The sequence below is a fragment of the Amblyomma mixtum genome, chromosome 7 (genome assembly GCF_055824585.1).
Source record: "Amblyomma mixtum isolate Tamu chromosome 7, ASM5582458v1, whole genome shotgun sequence".
Taxonomy (NCBI): domain Eukaryota; kingdom Metazoa; phylum Arthropoda; class Arachnida; order Ixodida; family Ixodidae; genus Amblyomma; species Amblyomma mixtum.
In genome coordinates, this window is record NC_143018.1 from 151,608,828 (window position 1) to 151,627,250 (window position 18,423).

General features: G+C 48.5%; 1 protein-coding gene and 1 pseudogene across 1 annotated transcript in view; both read right to left on the reverse strand.

Annotated features, from left to right (window-relative positions):
• Nucleotides 1-18,423, reverse strand: part of LOC149337871 (lipase member K-like) — a 316,672-nt gene that overhangs the window by 88,918 nt on the left and 209,331 nt on the right. The window lies entirely within an intron of this gene.
• Nucleotides 9,746-11,073, reverse strand: LOC149337872 (uncharacterized; annotated as a pseudogene).

Sequence of the window (18,423 nt, forward strand, 5' to 3'; positions counted from 1 at the left end):
GACCAGGTCATGTTCCTTGATGAAGGACTCGACGCGCTTAAGGGGTACCTTGGAAGATCCTGGCTTTGAGCATTGCAAAATGTCGACTCCTGAAATGCAGCGGTCGTGTTCCAGTTGCGTTGCACGCTGCGATACTTGGCGTACCATCGCAAGTAGTTGTGCAGCTGACGGCTTGGGCTCCACCGCAAACTTTGGTCCTAACGCTAGGACCCTTGACACGTCATCCGGTAGATCCAGGGCCTCCAGGGTGTGGACGGTGCTCCGAGCTGTCTTCGTCCTGCTCGCAAGGTCGGCCCGTAGTTGTGGCAGATGTTGAGCCGACAATCATTCGGTAGCTTGAGCAGTGATACGCTGGTATTCACGAAGAATTCACCAGGCTGCCTGACTTTCGAAATTCAGGAGAACCTGAGCCTCGAGGCACTGCCTGTAAAGCACTGTTTTCTGTATTTAACTGCCGCAACGAAGTAGTGATGTCAAAATTAAAAGCTAAACCGAGGAAGCTATGCAACAATCTAAACGTTACCAAGCTGGCTAAAGAAATAGGCGATGCACGAAAAGATTTTTTAGACGTGTTTTTCAGTGCAAGAACTCATAAACCCGAAAACCCATTCAGGGTGATCGTTTCTGAAACTGGCACATGGCAAAAAACGGTTTCAATGTACTTACAAAGCAAACTTAACCTTTTACCTCTTGACGACCCTCTTATGGTTAAGAAATCTGACGAAATTTTAGACTTCGGTCGCGCACTGAAGACAGCATTGTTGCATTTTCTGTGAATGTTAAGGATCTGTATTACCCGCTGCCGAACGACAAGGTGCTGTGCTGTGTAGAGGAGTGCATAGATGAGTCCGGGTTTGTTGCTTTCCGGAAGCGGCGGGTGTGTCGGCGAGCAGTTTTTTAGAAATTTTAGCTATTTTCTTGCAGTCAACGTTCATTAAATGGGAAGGAAAACCCTACCTTCAGAAAGAAAGGATATGCATCGGGCCGTACACAGCGGCGATTCTGAGTAATCTGTTTTTTTTTTTTTTTTGAAAACTTGACAAGGCTGTTTCCAGCCACCTAGACAGCTTGGACGTAATCAAGGTCTTTAGATTTGTTGATGACTTTTTTATTCTTATCAAGTGTGACCACGGCTCACATGAGCCAAAGGATCATAGCATTGTAACTATCATGAAAGAACATTTTAAACCGCTTGTTTTAACGTGCGAATTGCTCATCAATAACTCCATTACAGTTTTAGATATTTACTTCACCTTTCACGCTCATCACATATGCTGGGCCTACCAGCCGCGTAGCAACAAGCCGATGGTGCCATATCACTCCGCTCATTCAAAACTGGTAAAGAGAGGCATTGTCAATTTGTTTTTTTAAAATGCTCTCCAGACATCTTGTCCGCACATGATGACCGATAGTATTCAAGATCAGTCCAAGAGGCTGACTAATGTCGGGTACTCCTCCCATGTTCAAGTTTCTGTTGCCGAAAAACTTGTTAAGAGAATGAAATCAGAAAATCAATGTCACCACGACACGGTTCCTCGTGAACGAAAACACCTTGTTGTATTAAAAAGACACTGTAGCGCAGCAAAAGACGAGGACACAAGAAACGAGAGACGAACACCACGAGCGCTAACTTCCAACAAACTTTATTCTCCTGAAGCATCACACTTTTATACACCAGAAAACAGTAATCACACGTGCGAACAGTATCAATTTCTTAGAAAAACGAGCTCTTTATCTGAGAGGAGAATGGAAGGTGTGCTTACACACGAGCATCCTGACCTATTTATCTTTTCGGCTTCAATGATTTCGCGCGTTAACCTTTCTCTACTTTTTCCTATTACCAGACTTTTATCAAAGTAAGGCTTACAGGTTTTTGACTTGCAAGCGAGAATGTGGTCAACCAGCGATCCAGGGCAAGGCGGATCGCTGGTTGACCACATTCTCGCTTGCAAGTCAAAAACCTGTAAGCCTTACTTTGATAAAAGTCTGGTAATAGGAAAAAGTAGAGAAAGGTTAACGCGCGAAATCATTGAAGCCGAAAAGATAAATAGGTCAGGATGCTCGTGTGTAAGCACACCTTCCATTCTCCTCTCAGATAAAGAGCTCGTTTTTCTAAGAAATTGATACTGTTCGCACGTGTGATTACTGTTTTCTGGTGTATAAAAGTGTGATGCTTCAGGAGAATAAAGTTTGTTGGAAGTTAGCGCTCGTGGTGTTCGTCTCTCGTTTCTTGTGTCCTCGTCTTTTGCTGCGCTACAGTGTCTTTGAAGTATGTACCAACAAGCCCAAAAAGCCACGCTATTGTTGTATTAAATTATCTACACAAGATTTCCCGCAATTTGAAAAGAATTGGTCAACGAGCGAATGCGACCGTCGTGTTCTCGGCGCCGAAAAAACTTGCAACGTTGTGCAAACTGGGAAAAACAAACACTAACAAAGCGCGCGGATGCGCAACTAGGCACCAGAAGCCCTACGTCACGTGCGATGAAGGTGTTGTGTATCAAATTCTCTTGTCATGCGGGAAACACTATATCGGCCAGGCGGGGAGATGTCTGAATGAGCGCCTAATGGAACACGCTCGCAACGTCAGAAACGAGCAAGGCGGATCGCTGGTTGACCACATTCTCGCATGCGAGTCAAAAACCTGTAAGCCTTTCTTTGATAAAAGTCTGGCAATAAGGAAAAGTAGAGAAAGGGTAACGCGCGAAAACATTGAAGCCGAAAAGATAAATAGGTCAGGATGCTCGTGTGTAAGAAAACCTTCCATTCTCCTCTCAGATAAAGAGCTCGTTTTTCTGAGGAATTGATTCTGTTCGCACATGTGATTACTGTTTTTTGGCTTATATAGTGATGCTTCAGGAGAATAAAATTTGTTGGAAGTTAGCGCTCGCGGTGTTCGTCACTCGTCTCTTGTGTCCTCGTCTTTTGCTGCGCTACAGTTTATTGGAACTATGCACCAACAAGCCCAAAAATCCACGCTACTTTTCGTCTTCCCTGGACCTTATATCTGCAATGGCGCACAATTTGCCGACCTTGTTTGGTGCAGAAAAAAAAAACATCAATGCCATATCTGCTGCCTACTTGCTTCAAACGGTGCTTCATTTGGTGAACGTACGGTAGAACAACGAATTTATCTTTTTCCTTTTTTTTTGAAGGTCCCTGTGGTTTTTGCCTTTTGACCTTTTTAAGTATCTTACTGCAAGCAAGTACTAAGACATCATCTGGAAAGCCCGCAGTTCTTAGCCTCTGAACCTGCTGATTAAAACTTGTACTGATAGCATGCGCGCATTATTTGGCAGTGGCAGCACCTGGGCAAGAAACTGCAATGCCACATTTAACAACCTTCGAATGCGCCGAACGAAAATTGAGCAAAGGCTTCTCTGATCTCTGAAGGAAGGACCAGCACACGTCATCTTGCTTCGTTGCCAATCTTATATCCAGAAACTGTAGCTCATTGCCGTGAGGTTTTTCAAAGGTGAAAGTTAGGACGTGTCCGCTTTCGTCAAAAATCTTTAATACCTCATCGACCTGCCTATTGAAATCTTCATGTTGACAAAGACAAGATAATCATCCACATATCTGAAGATGCGTTTTGTACTGACTCCCAAATTACTTCTAATAGCTTTATCTGCATGACTCAGAAAGATGTTACTTAGTACAGGAGCCACTTTTGAACAATGCACACCTTCTCTTTTTCCGTGCACAACCTCCCTTCCCATTCAGTAAAGGTGGACTTAAGACAAAAGCTCCAAAAGGGCGCTCTTCCGAGCTTCATCTCTTGTTCAGCGGGAATTGTTTCACCGCTGACCCAAGTTTCATCTGCTCTCAGGCCGCTAATGCGATATGCCGGTCCCGCACCCTCTCCTTTTGTATCCGTCACAAGTTCCTGCCTCCGGACGTCCTGGCTTTATTCGGCGGGTTTGTTCCCTCGTCCGGCCATGGGATCCGGGTACTGAAGCTTCTAAGTCCTGAATGGCAACGACGTCGTCGTCTCTACATGGACGCCCTCTTGCTACGGGTGTGCTCAAGCAAGTCGTCGAACCACGCGTGGAAAGAATGCCTTCCAGTCCTCGATACCACGGCGGAATTTCTCTGGCAAAGATGTCTCATCATCCTGCGGACGTGGCTGCTAAAAAAAAGACAGTGATAGCTTCGAATCCAGTGCACACGGGGGGGGATGTGCACCTACCGGACAATGTGCTGGATCAAGAGATCCAGCACATTGTCCGGTAGGTGCACATCCCCCACCGTGTGCACTGGATTCGAAGCTATCACTGTCTTTTTTTTAGCAGCCACGTCCGCAGGATGATGAGACATCTTTGCCAGAGAAATTCCGCCTAGGTCCCAAATTTGCTGTTGAGCCCAAAACGTCCGCCGTTGAACTTCTCGGACTAGTGAGACAAATAGGGCAACGAGCAGCCGACTCTGACAAACCCAGATGTGTTGATGAGATTCACTGGTCACTGACCATGGTCAAACAAAAACAAAAATGAGCGCTGCGGCTCCCAAAACGTCATTTTTGATTTTTGTTTGACCATGGTCAGTGACCAGTGAATCTCATCAAGCCATGATTCCTGACCAGACGGTATGCCGTCGAACCCTTGACTAAACCCAGATGTAATCCCGAAGGCGTCGACGTCTTGCAAAAACGCGAAACGTCCTCCAAGAGCCTTCCGCTGCGCCAAACCGTCACCTTTCTTCGAGCCAAGGACTTGTTCCTGGTTCAATCCGTTAAGGAAGACGGCTTCACGGTGCTCCATGCATTCAGACTTTAACTGAATAGCCACCAGCGCTCTAGAGTCTGTCTTCCATAGAAGAGACGATGTCAACCTTCTCAAAGTGAAGAAGCAAGCTGCGCGCCTTTGTAAGTCCATCAAATTGGACAACCTAGCCGGTAATATTCTCTCTGCCAGTCATCTCAGCAGTAACGTGTTTTTCTCTGCAAAGACCCATAAGTCCCAGACACCCTTCCGTGACATAGGTTTTTAAAAAGTATCTTGGCAAAAGTCGGTCGTAGTTTTTTTTTAGGGATAAGCTGAAGTTAATAACCCTTGACGACCCTTTCGCGGTCAACGGATTAGATAAGACCATCGAATATTGAAACGCTATCCATGGCAAGAACGTGAAATTTAACAGAGTACACTGTGGGGCCAGTTTGCCGTACATAATCTCAACGAAAAAACGTGACGCGGGCTACAGGACGGGCTAGCCCCGTCCTGTCCTCATCTTTCTGAGTCCTGTTTCAACGCTACGTTTTTTCGTTCAGATTAAGAATTTGAAAGCCTTTTTCCGTAGACATTAAGGATTTATATTACTCTTTACTGCATAACGAATTATTGCTCTGCATTGAAGCTACCATTGATTCTTTCGGAGCCATAAGCTTCCAAAACGAAGTCGGTCTTTCTGTTCGTGATTTTCTGAGACTTTTGGATTTTTACCTAAATTAACGTTTGTCACCTCGAATTACCGCAAGTATATTCAAAAGCAGGGTGTGTGTATTGGTTCTTGTGTAGCGCTCATTCTAAACGAACTTTTTCTAGCCCAGTATTACAGAACCCTGCATAATGTAACGGAAGATAGGGCGACAGGTCGCTAACCAGCAGAATACGGCAGCCAGCGCGAGACACTTCAACGTCTTCAACCTCTTCGAAGACACTTCAGCGCCACCTGAGAACGCCAGGTGGCGTTACTCCCCCTCCCAAAAAAAGAAAAGATAAAAGCAGGGCTGCAGTACGAGCAATGGAAGGGGGAAAACAAAACAACAGCACAAGCACACAAAAATGTACAAGGGAGGTTGGCGAAGGTGTCCCATGCGACAACTAGCGGAACACTGAAAGTACTGTCCATTACCGCGTGAAGTACGGTTTCATGCGGGCTACGTGCACAACCTCAGAGCGGGGTGGGCGACGCTGAGGCTGCACAGTCCCGTCGGGAAGGACTTCGTAGGTTACTTCTGTGACGCGGCGCAAAACACTGCAAGGTCCAAAGTAACGGCACATCAGCTTTTCAGACAAGCCTGGGTGGCGTACGGGTGTCCACACCCAAACTTGATCACCGGGATGGTATTCGGCGTGCCGATGACGGAGGTTGTAGCGGCGCGCATCCGTGCTCTGCTGCGCTGAATGTGAATGCGGGCAAGTTGACGTGCTTCCTCGGCGCGCTGAGCGAACTGCTCGGCGTCTGGCGTGAGTGGTTGGTCATCAGTGCAGCATGGAAGCATTGCGTCCAGCATCGTCTGAACGTCACGTCCGTAGACCAGACGAAATGGTGTAAATCGGGTCGTCTCCTGGGTGGCCGTGTTGTAGGCGTATCTGGCGTACGGGAGAATCTCGTCGCAGGTTTTGTGCTGCGAGTCTATGTACATTGCGATCATGTCGGCGATCGTTCTGTTGAGTCTCTCTGTGAGCCCGTTCGTCTGTGGGTGATAGGCAGTGGTTTTGCGATGGTTCGTGTGACTGAGCTCGAACACGTCGCGCATGAGCTGTGCCGTAAACGCCTTACCTCGATCAGTACCTCGATCATGGGACGGTGCGCCATGACGCATCACGATTTGTTGCATAAAAAACTGGGCGGTATCAGATGACGTGCCGCGCTGCACCGCCTTAGTTTCCGCATAACTTGTTAAATTGTCGGTCGCGACTATGATTCATTTATGGCCGGCCGATGACACAGCACAGGGAATGGGCCCAGATGATCGATGCCAACTTGATCAAACGGTGTCCGAGGCGGTTCAATAGGTTGGAGCAAACCCGCTGGCTTGAGAGGAGGCGCTTTACGACGTTGGCACTTGCGGCAGCCGCTGACGTAACGTTGGACGGTGTGAGAAAGTTTGGGCCGATAAGTTTGGGCACGCGTGCCTGGCGCACGCGTGCAAGTGTGCGGGCAAAGCCCAAGTGGTCGGAGGTTGGTTCATCGTGACAAGCAAGAAGAATATCGGCGCGGAGATCTGCCGGAACGACGAGGAGGTGCGCTCGGTCAACAGTGCTGCAGTTTTTCTTAAACAAAATGCCGTTCTGGAGGCAGAAGGCCGGCAGGTTCCCAGAAAATTGTCGGGGTACGTCAGAAGCTCGGCCCTCCAGAAAATCAATGATAGGTCGCAGGTCTGGGTCAGTTCGCTGTCGGGTCATTAAGTCTAAGTCGCTGACAACTCCAAGAAGACCACTCTCGTCCTCTATGCTATCATCCGCTAACCCGACGGGTGCGCGAGAGAGTGCGTCAGCGTCTTCGTGCGTCTGGCCAGATTTGTGCACAATGGTGCAGTCGAATTCTTGGAGGCGGAGGCTCCATCGGGCTAGGCGCCCCGATTGGTCGCGAAGATTGGCAAGCCAGCACACAGAATGGTGGTCGGTAACTACTTTGAACGGGCGGCCGTAGAGGTAAGGACGAAATGTCATGGTTGCCCACACAACCGCAAGACATTCTTTTTCTGTGGTCGAATAGTTTGTTTCAGCGCGAGAAAGCGTGCGGCTTGCATACGCGATGACACTTTCCACGCCACCTCGGTGTTGGACGAGTACGGCGCCGGGGCCGACGTTCCTCGCGTCGGTGTGGACTTCGGTTTCAGCCTCTTCATCAAAGTGCGCAAGAAAAGGGTTTGTTAGCAGTCGTCTGCGCAGCTCGGCAAAAGCCTCCTGTTGCTCGGCGGCCCACACGAACTGTGTATCATCGCGCGTGAGGTGGTACAGGCAGGGGTGCGGCAATCTTTGAAAAGTCGGCGACGAAGCAGCTGTAATATGCGCACAGACCCAAAAAACGTTGCACACTTTGTTGTAGGAACAGGAAAGTCGGCGACAGCAGCAGTTTTCTCGATGGCTTAACGCCATCGGTACTCACACGGTGACCGAGAAACTTCAACTCTTTGTACCCAAAGTGGCACTTCTCGGGCTTTAGCGTTAAGTCGGCCGATCGGAGGGCATCTAATACTCTCCTCAGGCGTTCAAGGTGTTCGGCAACGTGGTATCGTGGTGGAGCAGCGCAAAGGACGGGAGACAAGAAACAAGGAAGGACGTACACAGGCGCTGTGTACGTCCTTCCTTGTTTCTTATGTCCCGTCCTTTGCGCTGCTCCACCACGATGCAACAGCACCAACTAGCCCAGCAACTTTCACTTCTGAACTTCATATCTTGTTCATCGGGCTCTGTTAACTGTCTCCAGCGCCTGTGTACGTCCTTCCTTGCTTCTTGTGTCCCGTCCTTTCCGCTGCTCCACCACGATGCAACAGCACCAACTAGCCCAGCAACTTGCTCTTCTGTTCGGCAAAGGTTTCGGAAAATACGACATCATCGAGATAAACCAAACAAGTTTGCCATTTGAGTCTAGCGAGAACGGTATCCATCATCCGCTGGAATGTTGCCGGCGCTGAACATAGCCCAAAAGGTAGCACTTTAAATTCGTACAGTCCGTCGGTTGTCACGAACGCCGTTTTTTCGCAATCCCGCTCGTCGACCTCTATCTGCCAGTACACCACTCTTGAAATCAATGGAGGGGAAGTACTGGGCGCGACGTAGTCTGTCGAGTGAGTCGTCCATACGAGGCAGCGGGTAGACGTCTTTTTTAGTGATGTTGTTCAGTTTTCGATAATCAACGCAGAAGCGGAGTGTCCCATACTTTTTTTCACCAGCACGACAGGTGAAGACCAGGGGCTGCTGGAAGGTTGAATGATTCCATCTGAAATCATCTCCTCCAAACACCAAACACCACCTAGCCCAGCTTTCTGCCTTAAATTCCTTCACCTGTTGGATCGCCTCACGCTCCTTCAGTGAGATACGATACGGCTGCTGATGGATAGGGCGGGCATCGTCGGGCGTAATGATGCGGTGCTTCAGAAGAGCCGTCTGCTGGACTTCCGACGAAGAAGCGAAACAGGTAGCGTATTCGAGTAGGAGGGCACGTAGTTCTCGCTGTTGAGTCATCGAAAGGTCTCGGCTGATGTCAAGAGCGTCAAGGAATGGGCGCACAGGTCTAACAGCTTCGAACGCGAAAAATTCAGAAACCTTCGCTAAGAGGTCGGCGAATGCGATGGCAGTAGTACGAAAAAAGTGCCAGGGCTCGTTAGAGAAGTAGTCACCAGAAGCTCAGACCAGCCGTCGCGGAGATGGATGAGACTTCGCGCTGAGCAGATGCCGTGGGTGAGCAAAAGGGATAGGTTGCCTTCTGCGACCGCTGTCCCTTCACGTAGTCCGTCGCTGTGAACACTCACAAAAACATTGGCGCGTGGCGGAATCCAAACGCTCTCGGCGGATATTTGAAGGGCGGCGCGGCGTTGACAGTCCTCGAAGTAAACATCAGCTTTCTCGGCAGAAAATGTGACCGTGCGCTTTCGGAGGTCAATAATAGCTCCATACTCCCGGAGAAAATCAACGCCAAGGATACAGTCACGGGAGCAGTCAGGTACAACTAGGCAGCTGACAACAAATGTGGAGCTGCGAATTTGGACTCTTGCCGTGCATAGGCCAAGCGGTGTTACGACATGTCCGCCAGCCGTGCGAATCTGCGTGCCAGACCATGGCGTCATTACCTTTTTAAGAAGCGCCGCTAGCTTTCCGCTTAAAATCGAGAAATCAGCGCCAGTGTCCACCAAAGCACTAACCTTATAGCCGTCGAGAAGCACGGGTATATCCAACGAGACTCGATCTCCGAGTTCAGGTACTGCAGTCGTTGCCTTTAAATCGCGGTCGGTTGCTGTTCGCGTTGTCGGGGGATCTTGTTCGCATGCCAGCGGCCTCGCACCCGGAAGTCGTTCTCTTTACTTTTCCCGGCGGGGACTTGGCGACCGTCTCTGCGCCATCCAGGGGGAGCTTTGGGGCTGTGGCGAAGGTCGGCGTGGTGATGGAGACCGAGACTGCCGGTGGGGAATTGCCGTCATGCGCTGCTGGGCCACGTAGTCCTCGATCTCCCGGGGTAGTTGACTTCTTGGTGGACCGGGCATGTCTATAGGGAACCCCTGCAGCCCAAGCTGGCGATACGGGCACTGGCGATACAGATGACCGAGTTCCCCGCAGTGAAAGCACAGACGCCGCCGATCTGGAGCATGCCACAGGTCCGTCTTCCGCTGGGGTGATAGTCGATTGTCGATGTAGTACGTGTCGGGTTGTGCGGAAAACAGCGAGCCTTGATTGGAAGGAGGAAACTGCGGCCAAGAGGGCGCAGGACGTCGCAAGGCTTCAGCATACATTGGCCGACGGCACTCCGTGGGAAAAGGCGGCGGGTCAACGGACGGGAACGAAGGCCTCAAGGCTTGAACCTCTTCACGGACGAGGCTAGCGAGAGAGCCGGCCGTCGGCAGGGGAGCACCGAACAGTGTCTGGAGCTCTTCGCGCACAACGGAGCGGATCAGCTCGCGGAGATCAGCGTTAGCCTCGAAGGTAGGAAACGGTTCTGTAGCCGAAGCGGCGAGTACTGGCCTGTCGTAGGTGGTAGACCGCCGCAGGAGCATTTTCTCCATCGTGACCGCTTCCGTCAGGAGCTCAGCAACAGTCCCCGGTGGACTGCGCACGAGGCCAGCGAAAAGTTGCTCTTTAACGCCGCGCATAAGTTGGCGCACCTTTTTATCTTCGGGCATGGCCGGGTCAGCTCGCCGGAAGACCCGAGTCATATCCTCCACGTACATGGTTACAGCCTCATTCGGCATCTGAATGCGAGACTGCCAAGCCCGTCCCGCCCGTTCTCGACAATCCATGCTGGTGTAGGTCTCCAGCAGGCGTCGGCGGAACTCGTGCCATGATGTTAAGGCGTCTTCTCGGTTTTCGTACCAGGTACGTGCACCGTCCTTGAGACTAAAGAAGAAATTTCAAAGCTTGGCGGAGTCGTCCCACTGGTTAAACGAGGCCACGCGTTCAAACTCGACAAGCCAGTCTTCTACGTCTTCGAGCTGACTGCCGTGGAATGGTTTGGGCAGTCGAGGATTCTGCAAGGTGCAGTAGGGTGCAGCTTGCATGACAGGTCGATGATTGGGTGCTCTGGCAGAGTCCAAAGGCTGTGTTCGGGAGGTAGGCCTTTGTTTCTCCGGCTAGCATGGTCCACAGGGACTAGCGAAGGACTAGAGCCCAGGCTATCCGGAGGAGTATGAGACATATACAGGGATCTTTACCCAGCGCCTACACCAAAATATGTAACGGAAGATAGGGCGACAGGTCGCTAACCAGCAGAATACCGCAGCCAGCCAGCGCGAGACACTTCAACGTCTTCGAAGACACTTCAGCGCCACCTGAGAAAACCAGGTGGCAATAAGATGATTCCTGAGACGGCCGTGGTAAAATTTTTCCGGTACGTCGACGACTATCCCGTTCTTTTAAATTGCAGCCATGAATCTTTTACCTCAGCAGTATCGAAGGCCCTTTCTTTATTTGAACGTTGCATACCTCTCCCTTTGACGCATGAAACACCCAACGAGCAGTCAATTACATTTCTTGACCTGATCCTCCGATTTTCTGATAACCACACCTGCTGATCTTACCAACCTAGAGGCAAAAAGGCACTCCTGCCGTCCGTCTCAGCCCATACAAAATTGTCAAGCGTGGCATAGTAAAACTGGGCTTCCAAAACGCGCTGCAAAAATCATGTCAGCATTTCTTCCTGGACACCTTCAATAACCAGACCGATCGCCTTTTAGCAGCAGGTTACCCTTTACATCTGCTAGCCTCCATAGCTGGCTTCATGATCAAGGGGTCCCGGCAGCGCATCGAACCTGATACTTCAAAAAAAAGCGCAGAAATGTTGTGGTAATGCCCTACCTGCACACAGTCAGTCTTGAAGTAGAAATGTTATAGTGCAAACAAAGACATGGACAAGAGAGACGAAACACACGCACAAGCGCTAACTGTCTACTGGATTTATTCGTCGAAAGCCACATCTTTTATAGGCCTAAGGATCGTGAGAGACAAAAGATGACAAAAAAAACAAGGGTTGTGTCAGAGCCATCAAATCGCGAGCGCATGAGCGGGTACGCAAGGACATCACACTCCCGTTTTATCTTCCATCTAATCAACAAGTAGCTGCATTAAAATAGTCAATCTCAGCCTGGAACAGATATAAAGAAGGTTCGCTGATACACTCGCTGCCAAGTTTTTGTATGTGGTAGGCTTCTAGGCTTATCCGTGCTGTCCTGTCTTTACTTTTGCCAAGAACCTTTGTCTCCTCAAACCGCGCCACACATGCTCCACACTTACTTACATGTGCAACAAGATGCTTGAATTTATCGTTTTGTTTTCTAAGTTTAGGGCGTGTTCCCCTAGACGGTCGTTGACACAACGTCCAGTTTGGCCTACATAAAACTTTCCACAAGACCGGGGAATGGAATAAACCACTCCAGTGGAACACCTTACAAACGGCTTCTGATGCTTTTTCAGGCACTCGCGCTTTTTAGCACTGCAAATGCGCGCAGAGAGCTTTCCCAACTTGTTGGGAGCCGAGAACAAAACAGGTACTCCATACCTGCTAGCAACCATTTTGAGGGAGCATCAGCCGTTTTTTGTCTCGTTCTACGTTTCAATTTCTGAAGGATGGCCTCAGAGACTGCTGTCAGAACCGACCAGGGAAACCCTGCAGCCACAAGCCGGCTTATGTGATAATTAAAGCTCTGGAACATCTGATGTGGGCACGATTTTTGGAGAGAAGATTCCAAGCACAGAGACGCTATTCCTCTCTTGATAGTCTTGCAGTGCGCCGAGTCATACGGTAACAACTCCTTCTTTGCTCGTGGGTAATAGCCCCAGCAGACGTGTCCTTCAGAGAACGTTAATTTAAGGTCTAAGACCTGTAAAACCGAAACTTCGGGCAGTTCATGGGTAAAAGACAAACCAAGACCTTGTTTGTTAAAAGTATCTAAAACATCGCCTACTGTAGAGGGGTAGGTGATGGTCTCCTGCTTTGTTAAAAGTACTAAAAAATCATCTACATATCTAAAAACTTTTAAAACTGTCCCCCCACCCCCCGCCTTGAAATTCTCGTCAAGCAGCTTATCTATCTTAGCTAAAAAAATGTCGCAGAGAATAGGTGCTACACATGACCCTATGCAAATGCTGTTTCGCTGCAAAAAAGGCTGGTCGTTAAAAACAATAAAAGTAGCATTCAAGTAAAACTGCAATGAGGCTAAAAAATTATCTACAGACAATCCTGCTAAGTTCTGGAGTGACACGTAGCCGTTTTCCTCAATGCATTCCTTAAGACACAGTAAACTCTGATCTTTGGGCACGGAATAAAAAAGGTCTTGAATATCTATAGAAAAACCAAAGCCAATGTCTTCATTACACTTCATAAACTCTGCGACATCGATTGACTTTTTGGTGAGAAAGGGATCGTCCAAGACAAGGCTTTTAAGCTTCTTTAACAAGAACTGGCTGACGTTTCTCTGCCACGACCCTTGCTCACTGAGAATTTCTGGTTTGTGCGTCTTAGCTGTGAAGAAAGGGGTCAGGCTGTTACCCCTCCTATTAGTGATGTCCGCGGCGAGTGAATTCAGGTTTAACCTCTAGCAAAATTCAACGAACCTTGTCTTAATCCTAATCATGTCTTGTGGAAAGTTTTATGTAGGCCAAACTGGACGTTGTGTCAACGACCGTCTAAGGGAACCCGCCTTAAATTTAGAAAACAAAAACGATAAATACAAGCATCTTGTGGCACATGTAAGTGCGGAGGATGTGCGGCCCAGTTTGAGGAGACAAAGGTTCTTGGTAAAAGTAAAGACAGGACAGCACGGATCAGCCTGGAAGCGTACCACATACAGAAACTTGGCAGCGAGTGTATCAGCGAACCTTCTTTATCTCTGTTCCAGGCTGAGATTGACTATTTTAGTGCAGCTACTTGTTGATTAGATGGAAGATAAACGGAAGTGTGATGCCCTTGTCTACCCGCGCATGCGCTCGCGATTAGATGGCTCTGAGTCAACCCTTGTTTTGTTTTGTCTTTTTTTTTTGTCATCTTTTGTCTCTCACGATCCTTCGGCCTATGATAGGTGTGGCTTTCGACGAATAAATACAGTTGACAGTTAGCGCTTGCGTGTGTGTTTCATCTCTCTTGTCTGTGTCATTGTTTGCGCTATAACATTTCTACTTAAAGATGAACTACCAATTCGCCTAACATGAAGTTTTAATACAGTCAGTCATTGTCCAAAAAACGTCGCACAGCGCGCCGGTGTGGATATCGTCTTCATGGCTCCCAACAAGCTTTTCGCCCTTTGTTCCAAAGTGAATAACCCGCGGGAACCCCGACGGTGCAGGGTGACACACTCTGACCAATATGTCCCCTGTGATTCAGTAAGAATTTATTCTGTGCCATTGGCATGTGGGAAGAGGTACATTGGTCAAACGAGAAGGTGTATCAATATCAGACTCCAAGAACGTAATCTTCCTCCGTAAGATTCTTTCACGCGAGGTAAACATTCCAGTACCTAACTATGTTCGACCTTCTACCACCAGACGTACACAACACACTAAGGAACACACACTACAGCCTATCTTTGCACGAACAAATTCATTTAACTATCTGAGGCTAAAAAACAGCGCAAACGGGGACGAAGCAGAGAGAGGGACACGACGCTGACTAACAACCAAGTTTTATTGCACGTTCACCGGTTAAATACTTTTCGTTCGTGCAAAAAAGGAAGGCGTGATAGACTAAAAACCACGTGGCATGAGATTATGCATTCATTCATAGATAGTTAATTTCGCTGTCGCGAAGTGAAATGGAAGGGATGCTGACGCACTCTTCACCATTTTGCCGAATGTTGATGGCTTCTTCAATTTTTCTCGTCCGTTGGTCTGGGTAGGTAGATATGATTGTGGTGTTGCCAAGTCGGGGAGCACATTCATGCTCTCGGCAATGTCTTGCCAGTTCACTGCTGATGGCGCCTTTCAAATATCTTTTATGCTCTTGCAGCCGTTCATTTAAACAGCGCCCTGTTTGGCCGATATAAGTGTGCCCGCATGACAGTGGTATCTGATAGACGACGTTTTTAGTACATTTCACGTGCATGTTCTTGTGCTTCTTTTGGCACTGTTTCCTTCCCGTTCGCTCAATATTTACCTTGGCACACATGCTCCTTGCCAGGGCCATGTTACCACCGGCCGACCTCTCCACCTTTCCCTCATTAAAATTCCTTTCTCTCTCTCTTTTCGCCTATCTTCTTGAGGTTGTGTGAAAAGCGATAAATGTACGGAATTACTGCATACGGCTTCCTTTCTTGTGGTGTGGCCTTGATCTTCTTCCTGCCTCTAAGTTCTTGGAGTACTCCTTCTGCGACACTGGGCAGTAGCTGCGACGGGTAACCTGCTGCTTCCAGCCGACAAATTTGGGCGTCGAAACTAGCTTGTACATCATGGTGGCAAGATCTTGTCAATACGGCTTTCATTGCTGCTTTCACTATTCTCCGTTTGATGATCTTGGAGTGGGCTGAGGTGTAAGGAAGCAGTCCCTTTTTGCTTCGTGGTCCGTACCGCCAACAAACATGACTGTCTAAAAAGGTTAGCGTCAAGTCAAGGAATCGCAGAACGTTGTTTTCTGGGAGTTCGCTCGTTATTTCTAGTCCTTTTAGTTCTTTGAAAACGTCAATGATTTTGCCAACGTGCTGTTGCTGTCGTGCTGTCTCGTCCTCTTTATAAAGAACTAGATAGTCATCTACATAACGGAACACCTTGATGATGCTTGTCACTTGAATAGCAGGCATAAGACTTCTGTCAATACGCGCCAGAAACAAATCACTCAGAATGGGGGCGAGCGAAGACCGGATGCATATCCCCTCCCGCTGAATGTAGAAACTGCCCTTATGACTGATGATGGTGGATTGTAAGTAGCTCGTTAATAATTCCATAAAATTTCCTTTCGACAGGCCGCAAGACAGGCCCAACTTGGCAACACCACAATCATATCTACCTACCCAGACCAACGGACGAGAGAAATTGAAGAAGCCATCAACATTCGGCAAAATGGTGAAGAGTGCGTCAGCATCCCTTCTATTTCACTTCGCGACAGCGAAATTAATTATCTCTGTATGAATGCATAATCTCATGCCACGTGGTTTTTCGTCTATCACGCCTTCCCTCTTTCTCTTTTTTTTCTTCTTTTTCCTTCCTTTTTTGCACGAACGAGAGGTATTTAACCGGTGAACGTGCAATAAAACTTTGTTGTTAGTCAGCGTCGTGTCCCTCTCTCTGCTTCGTCCCCGTTTGCGCTGTTTTTTAGCCTCAGATCATGCACCAACCAGCCCAAATTTCCACCCTTTTCATTTCACTATAGCTTTTTCCCCCGAACCATCTCCGATTGGAACATGCTCCCAGAATCCCTTTTTCATAATAGCAATTTTAGCAACGCATTGGAACATTTTCTTGTTAAGTTGTGTCATTTTGTATTTTTTAATGCTGTTGTTTTTATCTTCCCTTTGTTATCGCCGAATGATGCTGTGTGTTGTTTTTCGTTTTTTTGTGAGTTGTTAGGTTGTTAGGTTGTTTACCTCTCCTGCTTGGGCCACATAGGCCTGCAGTATTTTGAAATAAATAAATAAATAAATAAAACAGTGTTAAAAGTTGTGGGGATACACATGAATCCCCTGCCCCATAGTAACGGCCGCGCGTAATTATCACGCGATGCTATGCGCGCGCCGTTCGGGAGGTTGCGAGGATGGGCACTCACCCCGCCCCCGCTTCCTTTCTCGCCCCGCCGCGACGCCGCAGCGGGGACTTTCCCTCTTTCTCCTTTCACAACGGAGAGACCTCCTCTCCACAGCCCGGGAAGAAGGCGCGCTTCTCCCGAGGCTCGCTCGTCTTCTGGCGGGAGCCGTGCACACGCACGGATCAGAGATCTGCCACGGAGACCGCTGCCCTTATCGCCCGGCCACCGTGTGTGACTTGACCGCCGCGGGCCGTGAGCGAGGAGCCACGCGAGGTGAGCGGAACCTTCTTCCCCCACATTTTTGCGTGCGTTCTGCCCTTTGTGTTTTTCACCCCCGTACGCGAGCGGGACACTCTCCCTCATTACGGCGGTTGTATTGTTGCTGCTGCAGTGTATTGCTCGGGAGCAATAAACGCTCCTCCGAGTAGCATACTCGTGTTTGTCCCCTCTGGCCCGAACCCGCCGTGGTTGCGACTCACCGCACCGCGGGTTGGGGGTCACAGCTCTGACTGCTAGGGCTGGCACGCTGGTGCTAGAGAGCGACAACTGCTTCTAGCCCTTTGAGCGTTACTACAAGAATAGACCCCCATAAAGTATAGCCATTCCTGGGCACCTGGCTAAGCACTGTAAGAAGTGCAAAATTGAAAAAGAACACTCGTTAAGGAATCTGCACCCCTGACTTTAATCGTTCCACGACTATTGGGCGAGGACCAGATAGGTTGACGAGGGAAATCGTTGAATCCCACAAAATTCATTATGACGGGCAAGATTGCGTCAGTACTTCATCCCTCTACTTGGCAAAAAAAGAGCTGGATTTTCTGGGTGCCTTGAAAAACACCTAATGTTTCTGGGGCGCCACACGCAGCAGATTAATTCTAGGAATCCTCGCCGGTACTGCTTTTATCTTGCTTTTAGTTCCACACTCCCTTTTGGGCACGTTTTTAAAACTTTTACCCTCCTCATTTTTTCATTTTTTTATATTTTTATGTTTTCACCTGTATCATTTCATCTGTGTCCTTCATACTTTTTACTATTCCCCGCCTTTTTGGGTACTTTTTCATTGTTGTTCGTGTTTTGTTAATGTTACTTCCCTGACCACCATTTCGCGGCCCTTTACACCGTATTTTTATCGTTTATAACTACCTTTTGTTCCCTGTTGTGTGTTTTTGTCATCTTGTGACGCGACCCCACTGATTGCCGGTTATCGCTTCAGCAGCCCTGTTACCCACCCTCTCATGTTTTCTATTTAAACGTCTTTCCACCAGAATAAAATTTCAGTTGTGAGTCAGCGCTCGTGTGTGTGTCGTTTCTTCGCGCTGTTTCTAACTTTAAATGCATTATCAACCAGCCCGGAATCTTGCTCTTCTAATAAATTCTTGTTCTTGAAAATGTTTCTGACCAGACTGAATATCAACCGCGTGGTTGGAGTTCCTATTTCAGGTTTTTATTGGTCGGAGCTGCCATGTCGGCCATTTTGACGAGTCACTTCGGGCCCTCAGGGTCTATATTAAGCAGGACGACCTACCACCGGTTAGTGGTTGTATGGCTGAGATTACGGCCTTGTTTTCTGGCAGGCCCAGAGCATGTGGTAGATATCTAAAAAAAATTACAGCAAAAAGGAAACAAACAAACACCTTTCCCACCCCCAAATCACTAGAGACCTTATGTTGTTGTAAGCCTTTCAAAAGATGGCGCACACCCGCACCGGGGGACCGGCTAAGAATCGGGAGGCACCTCTACAGCATAAAGGCAAAGAAACGCAAGTCGGAGAGCAACACCGGTGGATTCTACCTCAAATAAGGCATGGACTGAAAAGTGACC